This window comes from Rattus norvegicus, chromosome 3 (assembly GCF_021556685.1).
Source record: "Rattus norvegicus strain SHRSP/BbbUtx chromosome 3, alternate assembly SHRSP_T2T, whole genome shotgun sequence".
Classification (NCBI taxonomy): Eukaryota; Metazoa; Chordata; class Mammalia; order Rodentia; family Muridae; genus Rattus; species Rattus norvegicus.
Genome location: NC_141536.1, coordinates 159,445,194 through 159,457,365, shown reverse-complemented (window position 1 = coordinate 159,457,365; position 12,172 = coordinate 159,445,194). Strand labels below are relative to the sequence as shown.

Genomic DNA, 12,172 nt, shown 5'->3' with positions numbered 1-12,172 from the left:
GTGCTGGTAAATAAAATATGTCTTGGGTCTCCATGGCTCCTGGAAATCTCACCGAGATCCAGTCTTCACTTGACCCTCCTCCTTTCCTGCCCTTGGAACTTGGCCCTTACAACCTCCATCTCTTACTCACACCCCTGCAGGGCTGGAGGATAAGTACTGAGAAAACGAATGACCTACCAGATGATAAAACAAAGACCTTGGCCCTTTAGGCTTTCCACGTGAGCACACAAATATAAAAAGCGCCGTAGAACTAACTGCAAGCAGGAGCCGAGATGGCTTGGCAAGATGTGGGACAAAGACACCCTGCAGTACCTGTGGAGCGGAACCATATCTGCTCTGGGAAGGGAAGGAGGAGAGAGCCAAAGGCAAACAAAGCTGGCTCAGGAGGGGTGGGGGTGGGAGGGACGCAGGCTTGATGGCTGCTGGGTGGCTCAAGGCCTTCAGTAAGCAGCAGCTGGATTCTTACCTCCTTCCCAGCCTTGCCTTTCCCAGCTGCGCTGTGCTTTCCACCAGAGCTCCTCCCAGGCCTCCTCCTTCAGAAAAGAGCAGTGCGGGCAGCTTTGCTCTCAGGCATCTCAAAGCAACAAAGGAAGGCAAACCGAGTCTCCTTATTAGTTGTTATAGCAACAAAGCAAACACTGCAGAGGTACTGAAAATGCCAGGCAGACGACACTTAGGAGAGCCGCAGTCATAACACAGCCTCCTCCCTGCCTGCGTGTAACACCACACTCAGACATCTTGGTACTTGGGTGCTGGATTTCTCATGACGAATCGGGGTCGGGACTCCCTCCTGAGTCTTCAAATCAAACCCGCTACATCCAGCGGATGCCCCATGAGCATCTTGAATGGCAACATCTAGCTGGTTGTACCAAGTGGTAAGTTTCACGTGAAGCTGATAGACACTCTCCATCTCAAACGTACCCGGGCTTCCTGGAATAGGATTTGCTAACATTTACTAAGTGCATTGAGATTAACTGGAGGTGGCTAGTTGAAATGTAAGTTTGGACGTTACTACTAAAAGAGCCAAAGTTGGGGCCAATCTGGGGCCAGTAGGAAAATTCCCACCACAAACCTCTGAGCACAAGGACCCCTCCCTTCCAGGAAGAGAAAAAGCTGCTTTAGTTACTGGAGCAGCTCTACCTGTGGCTTCCAACCGCTCCCCAACCCCTTGAGAAAGTCTTGAATGGCCCGCTGAGTCCGATCTGAAAGTTGTTTCGCTCCACCAAATGCACCCTGCCTAGTTACCACTGTACAAATTCTACCCCAATTGTTTGAATTCTGCCCCAATTATTTGCAAGGTCTATAACTCTCTGTTAGAGTCTGCTAGGGTCATCTCCCCTTGAAGTGGTTCATTCCACCCCAACCTGTCGGAATTAAACTCCTCTTGATTTTGCATCGATCACCGCCTCCGTGAGTCTCATTCAAGAGGTCCTGGAAGAGGTTCAACTCGAACCTCACACCACCACCCATGGAATGTCTTACCAACAGGAAAAGACAGTGTGAACAACACCATCTTTCTTTTTCATAGATATAGCCAACTAGTCATCAGGCCGTCCTGTGCCAGCTGGGCCAAATCAGATAGGTTCAAGGAGTTCGAATTGAAATTATCCATCATTAACTATCAAACCTCTACCCGAAATTCAATCTACAGGGCCCACCACCTCATTAGGAAATGGAAATAAATATGAAGACTTAATGAAGATCTAAACAGGTGTTCTAGCAACAAAGCAAGACTTGTCTCTACTGAAAGCTGGAACCTTGGGGCTTGGGGTTGGGGGATGGGGGTGATTCCATTGGTGGAAGTGCATATTCTACAACTGTGAAGACCTGAGTTTGAATCACTAGCACCCACACATAAAAAGCAAGGCCTGATTGTGTGTGCCTGTAACCCTGCCCTGGGGATAAGAGAAGGTGGCTTCCAAGAGCTTCTGATAGTGAGAGACCTTGTCTCAATTCAGTAAAGTCACAATGATGACACCCTGTTCTGACCTCACCATATGCATTCATGAACCACACTCAGAACACACACAGACACACACACACACACACACACACACACACACATCCACACACACAAACTCACATCCACTCACACACACACACACACACACACACACACACACACACACACACACACAGTCTCTCTCACACACACAGTGTGTCTCCTGTCTCAGAAAAATAACATTGTTTCCCGGATAGTAGAATAGCCCTTCATATAGATGTATGTTATCTTTAGTGTTTCTTCTTGTTTCCTAAACAATCGACTTAAATATTTTGAGCCTGTGCATTAGGCTCCCAAACTCAGGAGCACAATGTGCATAATAACGTGTAACCCACCACACCCATAGTGAGTCTAAATTAACACTTGAATTCCAGAATTACCTGATTGAACTCCAGAAACTAAGCCACTCCCTCTGGTACTTCAGTGTTTTTCTGAGTGTTTCTGCTATCAACTGGATAAAAGATCTTTGCACCAATGGGCTAAGAGAGTGAAGGAAAGCACACGCCCTACCTGCCTGTCTTCTAGTCCTCCCTCAAGCGAACAACCACAACTCCACTTATCCCATGGTGCAGTGAAAACACCAGCTGAGTCAAAGAAGCGTCTCGTAATCTAGTCACCCGATGCCAGGTTATTGGCAGCCCTGGCATGTGCCTTTGAATTTAGTTTTAATTATTTCCAAGACTAGTGCTGCCCCTGACCATATCTGCATGTGGTACATTCACCCTGGAGGGAAAGATTTACAAAACCAAAACTCAGTGCAAACCAACAACCCAGTGGCTGAAGGGTAGAGAGCCGAGTGCCAAGTGTCTCCTGGCATGTCCTGAAGGTTTAATAAAAGGTAGTGTGTGGGGCTCTTGTCATCAGAGAGGAGCAGAGGCAGCTGCCTTGGCAGCTATGGTGTGGTTAAATACCTCTGTTCTAGTTCTTTCTAGAAGAAGCTGTCTCTGCCCCCCCCCCCCAGGCTGCCTGTCTTGGGAGCTTACAGTCCAAGCCTGGGAATTTGGTGGCCTGGGTGCTAATGCAAGTCTCCCACCTAGTGAAGGATTAAAAATTAATAATAAGCCGCCTAGCTACCCAAAAAGAAGAAGTAGGGGCCTAGCTACCCAAAAAGAAGAAGTAGGGTCTGTGAGAACATGAACTTTTCACCCCTCCCTTGCTGTACAATGGTTCCCGGAACATTCTTGCATGAAAAGTTTCCTGGAACAGCCACAATGACCCATAGCCTCCGGCCACAATGGTCCAATGGCCCTGTAAAATGTCACTACCCCTAATCACAATGTCACAAAGTCCTGGGTGTGTTGCCTAGTGTTACACATGACTAGCATATGACCTAAATGTATGGGCAGTTTATGGTTTTGGAATTCCCCTCCTCCCTCCCTCTTGATCCCCCTGGTTTGTGGTTTTTTCCTTTATAAGCTCTGTGAAAATTCAGGTCGGGGTCGAACTCCTCTACTCCCTGTGTGGTGTATGAGTCTCGACCCCAGCATGCTGGCCTGAGCTCTCGTTTCATCTCGCTTACAATAAATCTTCCTCGTGTGATTACAGCAGGTCGGTGTCTGTGTCCTACTGGGTGCGCGTCTTTCCCGAGACTTGAGTGGGGGGCTCCCTTCGGGGGTCTTTCATTTGGGGGCTCGTCCGGGATCTGCGCGACCACCCAGGGGTCCTAGACCCACTTGGAGGTAAGATTCTCTGTTTTATCTCAGCGCTGTGTCTGGGTCTGTGTCTATGTTCTGTCTGGGAATCTGGTGCGATCGCTGTTTCGGTTTTGCGGACGCTCAGTGAGACCGTGCTCCAGGAAGGAGAGCGGGGTGGATAGGGATAGACGTGTCCAGGTACCCATCGTCCATTCGCCCTGGGAGACGTCCCAGGAGGACACAAGGGGGGACCAGGGACGCCTGGTGAACCCCATCTGATAGGTCCAGAGGAGACTTTACTCCTTGACGACCGGTTTGTTAGGCAAGGTCTGAGACCTGCCGATCAGTTTCAGTGCCTCTGGTCGACACGAAGTCGACGTCGGTTTTGTTTTCTTTTTTCTCTTTTGTTTGTGCTTGTGTGTGTGGTGTGTGTTGTCGGGCTCGACATGGGACAGAAAGTAACGACTCCTTTGATTTTGACTCTGGATCACTGGACTGAAGTAAGGACTAGAGCTCACAATTTTTCGGTAGACGTTAAGAAAGGGCCCTGGCAGACTTTTTGTTCATCCGAATGGCCGGACTTTAAGGTAGGATGGCCACCAGAGGGAACCTTTAACCTGTCTCTTGTTTTCGCTGTTAAGCGCATTATCTTTCAGGAAATAGGAGGACATCCCGACCAGATCCCCTATATCATCGTCTGGCAGGACCTGGTCCAGAATCCCCCACCTTGGGTTAAGCCCTGGACCATGGGGTCCGGAGTGACGGTGGCGGTTGCGGCAGCTAAACCTAAGCAGACCCAACCGTCGGCAGGCCCTTCGGCACCTCCGAAGATCTACCCCGAGATCGAGGACCCTTTGTGGACAGAGCCACAGCCTCCCCCTTATCCTCTGCCGCGACCATCTGCACCCCTGGTCCCGGCACCTGTCGAGAAGGACGGGGTGGGGGGGCCTGCGGCAGGGACACGGAGCCGGAGAGGCCGCAGCCCAGAAGGAGATCTCACTGTTGCCCTGCCCCTCCGTGCCTATGTTGGTGGCCCCCCGCCAGGCCCCGATGAACTTGTCCCTTTGCAGTACTGGCCTTTCTCTTCAGCTGATCTATACAACTGGAAAACTAATCACCCTTCTTTTTCAGAAAATCCCTCGGGCTTGACTGGGCTTCTTGAGTCCCTTATGTTTTCCCATCAGCCCACTTGGGATGATTGCCAGCAACTCCTGCAGGCCCTCTTCACCACAGAGGAGAAGGAGAGGATCCTGTTGGAAGCCAGAAAGAATGTCCCCGGACCAGATGGGACCCCCACTAATCTCCCCAATCTTATAGATGAAACCTTCCCCTTGACCCGCCCAGCCTGGGACTTCAACACTGTGGAAGGTAGGGAGCGTCTCACAGTATACCGCCGGACTCTAGTGGCGGGGCTCAAAGGGGCCGCTCGGCGACCCACTAATTTGGCTAAGGTAAGAGAAGTTCTTCAGGGACCAGCAGAGCCGCCCTCTGTTTTCTTAGAGCAACTGATGGAGGCCTATAGGAGATATACACCGTTTGACCCCTCCTCGGAGGGACAGCAAGCGGCTGTAGCCATGGCTTTCATTGGGCAGTCTGCCTCAGACATTAAGAGAAAGCTGCAGAGGTTAGAGGGGCTCCAGGACTACACTTTGCGAGATCTAGTAAAAGAAGCAGAGAAGGTGTATCATAAGAGGGAAACAGAGGAAGAGAAACAAGAGAGAGAAAAGAAAGAGGCAGAGGAGAGAGAGAACCGGCGTGATCGCCGGCAGGAGAGGAACTTAACTAAGATTTTGGCCGCAGTAGTAGGTGACAAAAGGATAGAGAAGGGACAGTCAGGGTACCTGGGCAACGGAGCAAGAAGACCTCCGGGAGGAAAAAGACTGCAGCTCGAAAATTATCAATGTGCATACTGCAAAGAAAAAGGACATTGGGCCAGAAACTGTCCTAAAAAGAAACAAAGAGGACCCAAGGTACTGGCCTTTGAAGAGAACTAGGGAAGTCGGGGCTCGACTCCCCTCCCCGAGCCTAGGGTAACTCTTTCTGTGGAGGGGACTCCTGTTGATTTCTTAGTAGACACAGGAGCAGAACATTCCGTTTTGACCAAGCCACTGGGACAATTGGGGCAAAAGAAGACTATGGTGATGGGAGCCACTGGTAGTAAACTTTACCCCTGGACCACTAAACGAGTTTTAGATATAGGGAAAAGCCAAGTGACTCATTCTTTTCTTGTGATTCCTGAATGCCCCATGCCCCTACTGGGAAGAGACTTATTAACCAAACTTAAGGCTCAAGTACAGTTCACCTCAAAAGGGCCGAAAGTAACCTGGGAAGAGGCCCCTGTTGCATGTTTGGTTTTAAGTTTAGAAGAAGAATACCGCCTCCATGAGCAGAATCCCAAACAGTTACTAGCCCCCGAGTGGCTGTCTGCTTTTTCCGAAGTCTGGGCAGAGCAGACAGGGATGGGGTTAGCCAAGCAAGTACCGCCAGTAGTAGTAGAATTAAAAGCCGATGCCTCTCCAGTCTCAGTCAAACAATACCCTATGAGTAGGGAAGCTAAAGAAGGCATCCGGCCACATATTCAGAGACTGTTACAACTAGGGATTCTAGTGCCTTGCCAATCCCCTTGGAACACTCCTTTCCTGCCTGTGCGCAAGCCTGGGACTAATGATTATCGACCAGTACAGGATTTAAGAGAAGTTAACAAAAGGGTGCAGGACATCCACTCTACGGTTCCAAATCCTTACAATTTACTAAGTTCCCTACCACCAGAGCGGACTTGGTACACTGTCTTAGACTTAAAGGATGCCTTTTTCTGCCTTCGGTTGCATCCCAACAGCCAGCCACTATTTGCTTTTGAGTGGAGAGATCCGGAAGGAGGACACACTGGCCAGCTGACCTGGACACGGCTGCCTCAAGGGTTCAAAAATTCCCCTACTCTCTTTGATGAGGCGCTCCATCGAGACCTTGCGCCTTTTAGGGCACAAAATCCCCAGATTTCTCTCTTGCAGTACGTAGACGACCTACTGCTTGCTGCTTCAACCCAGGAACTGTGTCGTGAGGGGACCAAAAGGCTCCTAAATGAATTGGGTGAGTTGGGGTACCGGGTGTCTGCTAAAAAAGCTCAGCTGTGTCGCACCGAGGTGACCTACCTAGGATACACTCTCCGAGAAGGAAAGCGGTGGCTCACCGAAGTTCGAAAGAAAACTGTGATGCAGATCCCGACCCCCACCACTCCGCGACAAGTACGTGAGTTTCTGGGGACGGCGGGCTTTTGTAGACTCTGGATACCGGGGTTCGCAACACTGGCAGCCCCTTTGTACCCTCTTACAAAAGAAAAGGTCCCATTCACCTGGACCGAGGAGCACCAAAGAGCCTTTGAGGACATAAAAGCTGCACTACTGGCAGCCCCTGCTCTGGCCTTGCCAGATTTGACTAAGCCTTTCACCTTATATGTTGATGAACGGGCTGGAGTAGCCCGCGGGGTCTTAACTCAGGCTCTGGGGCCCTGGAAACGCCCGGTGGCCTACTTGTCAAAAAAGTTAGACCCGGTCGCCAGCGGATGGCCCTCCTGCCTAAAAGCCATTGCTGCCGTGGCCTTACTTGTTAAAGACGCTGACAAGCTTACCCTAGGTCAGCATGTGACTGTCATTGCTCCCCATGCTCTGGAGAGTATCGTGCGGCAGCCCCCGGACCGGTGGATGACTAACGCCCGGATGACTCACTATCAGAGCCTGTTACTGAATGAACGAGTGACTTTTGCCCCACCTGCCATTCTTAATCCTGCTACTCTTCTCCCTGAGATACATAACTCCACCCCAATACATCAATGTGTCGATATCTTGGCGGAAGAAACCGGAACAAGAAAGGACCTGACTGATCGACCATGGCCAGGTGTGCCTGCTTGGTATACAGATGGTAGCAGTTTTGTGGTGGAAGGAAAAAGGAGAGCGGGAGCGGCAGTGGTAGATGGAAAACAGGTAATCTGGGCAAGTAGTCTTCCAGAAGGAACTTCAGCTCAAAAAGCCGAACTCGTGGCTTTGACTCAGCCTTGCGATTGGCAGAAGGTAAGGCCATTAACATTTATACCGACAGCCGGTATGCCTTTGCTACAGCCCATATACATGGAGCCATCTACAAGCAAAGGGGGCTACTCACTTCGGCGGGAAGAGACATCAAAAACAAAGAAGAGATTTTAGCCCTTTTAGAGGCAGTGCATTTGCCAAAGAAGGTGGCCATTATTCACTGTCCAGGTCACCAAAAAGGAGAAGATCCTATGACAAAAGGGAACCAAATGGCAGACCTCGTGGCAAAACAGGTGGCCCAGCAGGTAACAATATTAGCAGAAAAGAGTCAGACTCCAGTAAAAACTCCAGTTACTGATGACTCTAACCACGTTTATTCAGCCAATGATTTTAAAATATTAGAAAATATGGTTTGCAGAAAACAAGCTCAAGAATTCAGCTTTGATGGGGTAGCGCGGACTATGGATGGGCGAGTGATCCTGCCAACAAAAGAAGGAATAAGTTATGTTCAGAGACTGCACCAGTTGACTCATTTAGGGGCAGATAAACTAAAACAACTTGTCAAAGCTTCTAAATACCGTGTGTTAAATTTAAATTCAACAATTAGGCAGGTGGTTGACTCTTGCCAGGCATGTACACTTACTAACGCCACTAAGCCCTATCAAGAACCTGGAAAAAGAAGACGAGGAGACCGACCAGGAGTCCACTGGGAAGTGGATTTTACTGAAATAAAGCCAGGAAAATATGGTAATAAATATCTATTAGTCTTTGTTGATACCTTTTCAGGATGGGTGGAGGCTTTCCCCACAAAATCCGAAACTGCTCAGGTGGTGGCCAAGAAGATTCTTGAAGAAATCTTACCCCGGTTTGGGATACCCAAGGTAATCGGCTCGGATAATGGGCCAGCTTTTGTTGCCCAGGTAAGTCAGGGATTGGCCTCGCAACTGGGGACAGATTGGAAATTACATTGTGCATATAGACCCCAGAGTTCAGGACAGGTAGAAAGAATGAATAGAACTCTAAAAGAGACCCTAACTAAATTAGCCATTGAGACCGGTGGTAAAGACTGGGTGACTCTCCTTCCCTTTGCGCTTCTTAGGGTCCGAAACACACCCGGACGTTTCGGCCTCACTCCTTATGAGATTCTCCATGGGGGACCGCCCCCCTTGACTGAGTCCAGTGGGATATTGGATCCCAGTGCCGACTCTTCCTCATCCTCTGCTTTGTTTACTCATCTAAAGGCTCTGGAAGTCATCAGAACACAGATCTGGGACCAGATAAAAGAAGCCTACGCACCGGGAACTTCAGAGGTGCCCCACAGGTTCCAGGTTGGAGATTCAGTCTTAGTCAGACGACATCGAGCTGGCACCTTGGAGCCTCGGTGGAAAGGACCATATCTGGTGTTGCTGACCACCCCCACGGCAGTAAAGGTGGATGGGATCGCTGCTTGGATACACGCCTCCCACGTCAAGAAGACACCCAGCCAAAATGAAGACAACAACTGGATGGTGGCAACTACTAATAATCCTCTTAAGCTTCGCCTGTGCCGCAGAGGTAAAGAGCCAAGATGCAGGAATATGGCCGGGACACATAGGAGCTGCGAATCCTCCGCTGCCAGCTAAAAAACCCACGCCTCCAAAACCCACGCCTCCGAGACCCACGCCATCGAAACCGGAAATCATCCAGACCGCTGCCGCCGCCAATGCCGCCAAAGCCGCCACTGCTGCCGTCGCTGCTGCTGCTGATGCAAACCGAGGCCCCACTACTACTCGTGTTCCCAAAGCCAAAACCACCAGACCTGACCGTGAGCACCCACCAGATGATTCAGTTAAGACTGCTCCTCACTCAGGTCAGGTTTACCTACCAAATTACAACCCACATCAGCCTTTAATTCTAACCTGGCAGGTTCTTGGTCCTGCTCTGGATCAGGTTTTATTCACCACTTCCAAAATAGCACCGCCAGGGACATGGTGGCCTGACCTAGCTTTTTGCCTCAAACAGATTATCCCCACTTCCATTCCCCCTAATCAAGTAAGAAGCTATGGGTTTTACTGCTGCCCAGAGCATAATAAGCAGACTATATGTGGGGGACCAGCCTCACATTATTGTGCTAAATGGAGTTGTGTTTCTTCCAATGACGGTGATTGGAAATGGGACAGCGAATATACTCATGACAGGGCTACCTTTTCTTTTGAAAACTCTGGGCCAGGGAGGTATGTCATAATAGAACCATATAAAAGGTTTGACTGTCGCCCTGCTGATTTAGATAGAATTCGGATCAAATTTACAGACACTGGTAAAAATTATGATACCCAAACATGGATAAGGGGCATGAGATGGGGGGTAGTTTTTAATGACTATAATAACAAGCCTGGATCATCAGTCATGGTTCGCTTAAGCCTCAGTAGCCCCCCAGCCCAACCTGTAGGTCCTAATGTCCTAGCTAAAGAACCTCCCTCCACTTCAAATACTCCCATACCCCCGGACACTGAAAATCGTCTGTTTAGCTTAATGCAAGGGGCATTCCTGGTCCTGAATCGTACCAATCCTAACGTTACTCAGTCTTGTTGGTTGTGCTATGCCTCTAGCCCCCCATATTATGAAGGTATTGCTCAGACCAGGGGTTACAACAAAACAACAGACTCCTCTCAATGCCCTTGGGGGGGAAACAGAAAATTAACTCTAACAGCAGTCTCAGGAAGTGGACTTTGTTTAGGCCAGGTACCTCATGATAAACAGCACCTTTGTAATCAAACACAAACCGTCCAGCCTATGGAAGGTAATCAGTATCTAGTACCCCCCCTAGACACAGTATGGGCCTGCAACACTGGTCTCACTCCTTGTGTATCAACTTCTGTTTTCAATACTTCCAAAGATTACTGTATTTTGGTTCAACTCGTTCCTAGACTCCTATATCATGATGATAGCTCTTTTGTAGATGAGTTTGATCACCGAGGTCGCTGGAAGAGAGAGCCTATCACCTTGACCTTTGCAGTACTCATGGGACTGGGGATAGCGGCTGGAGTTGGTACGGGTACCGCTGCATTAATTCAGACCCCCCAATATTATGAGGAATTACGAGCAGCTATGGATACTGACCTTAGATCCATAGAACAATCTATAACTAAACTAGAAGAGTCTTTAACCTCCCTGTCTGAAGTGGTACTACAGAATAGAAGGGGACTAGATTTATTATTCCTCAAGGAAGGAGGACTCTGTGCTGCTCTAAAAGAAGAATGTTGTTTTTATGTTGATCATTCTGGAGTGATCAAGGATTCGATGGCTAAACTTAGAGAGCGCTTAGATATACGGAAAAAAGAAAGAGAAGACAGACAAGGATGGTTTGAAAGTTGGTTTAATAAGTCCCCATGGTTAACCACTCTCCTCTCTACTTTAGTTGGGCCCATTATAATTCTCATGCTTCTACTTACTTTCGGGCCATGTATACTCAATAGGCTGGTGGCATTTATAAAAGAAAGAGTGAGTGCTGTTCAGGTACTGGTCCTGCGACAACAGTACCAAGAGTTACAATGGGATGAACAATGGCTCTAAGATTAGAGCCGATGAAAAAGAAGAAGTGGGGAATGAAGGATTAAAAATTAATAATAAGCCGCCTAGCTACCCAAAAAGAAGAAGTAGGGGCCTAGCTACCCAAAAAGAAGAAGTAGGGTCTGTGAGAACATGAACTTTTCACCCCTCCCTTGCTGTACAATGGTTCCCGGAACATTCTTGCATGAAAAGTTTCCTGGAACAGCCACAATGACCCATAGCCTCCGGCCACAATGGTCCAATGGCCCTGTAAAATGTCACTACCCCTAATCACAATGTCACAAAGTCCTGGGTGTGTTGCCTAGTGTTACACATGACTAGCATATGACCTAAATGTATGGGCAGTTTATGGTTTTGGAATTCCCCTCCTCCCTCCCTCTTGATCCCCCTGGTTTGTGGTTTTTTCCTTTATAAGCTCTGTGAAAATTCAGGTCGGGGTCGAACTCCTCTACTCCCTGTGTGGTGTATGAGTCTCGACCCCAGCATGCTGGCCTGAGCTCTCGTTTCATCTCGCTTACAATAAATCTTCCTCGTGTGATTACAGCAGGTCGGTGTCTGTGTCCTACTGGGTGCGCGTCTTTCCCGAGACTTGAGTGGGGGGCTCCCTTCGGGGGTCTTTCACTAGTAAGTCTGTGTTCATAGCTGGAGTGGTTAGTTTATGCATCGTGCTTGAGACCACCCATTGGCAAAGTAACCAGACTTACTCCACAGAGCAGCTGGAGGAAGTCAACGTCACAAAGCAACTGAAATATTCCCGATGGGAGTTAGGGCCAGTGTGTCTAACAGAAGTCTCTTTCTTAGCCTAAAGATCTCTGACGAGACCTTGCTTTTAGCTAACTCCACTCGGTAACACCTCTGCACACATCATTAGCTCGAGACTTGCTTTGGCAATTTCAACTTCATTAAAATTATAATTATTTCTTTTGTTCCCTTTCCTTTATCTGCTCCTTGACTTAAGCCCCTCA

At 48.9% G+C, this 12,172-nt stretch overlaps 1 pseudogene; it reads left to right on the top strand.

The window, feature by feature from the left end:
• Positions 1–4,048: 4,048 nt before the first annotated feature.
• Positions 4,049–11,605, top strand: LOC102552784 (uncharacterized; annotated as a pseudogene).
• Positions 11,606–12,172: the final 567 nt, after the last annotated feature.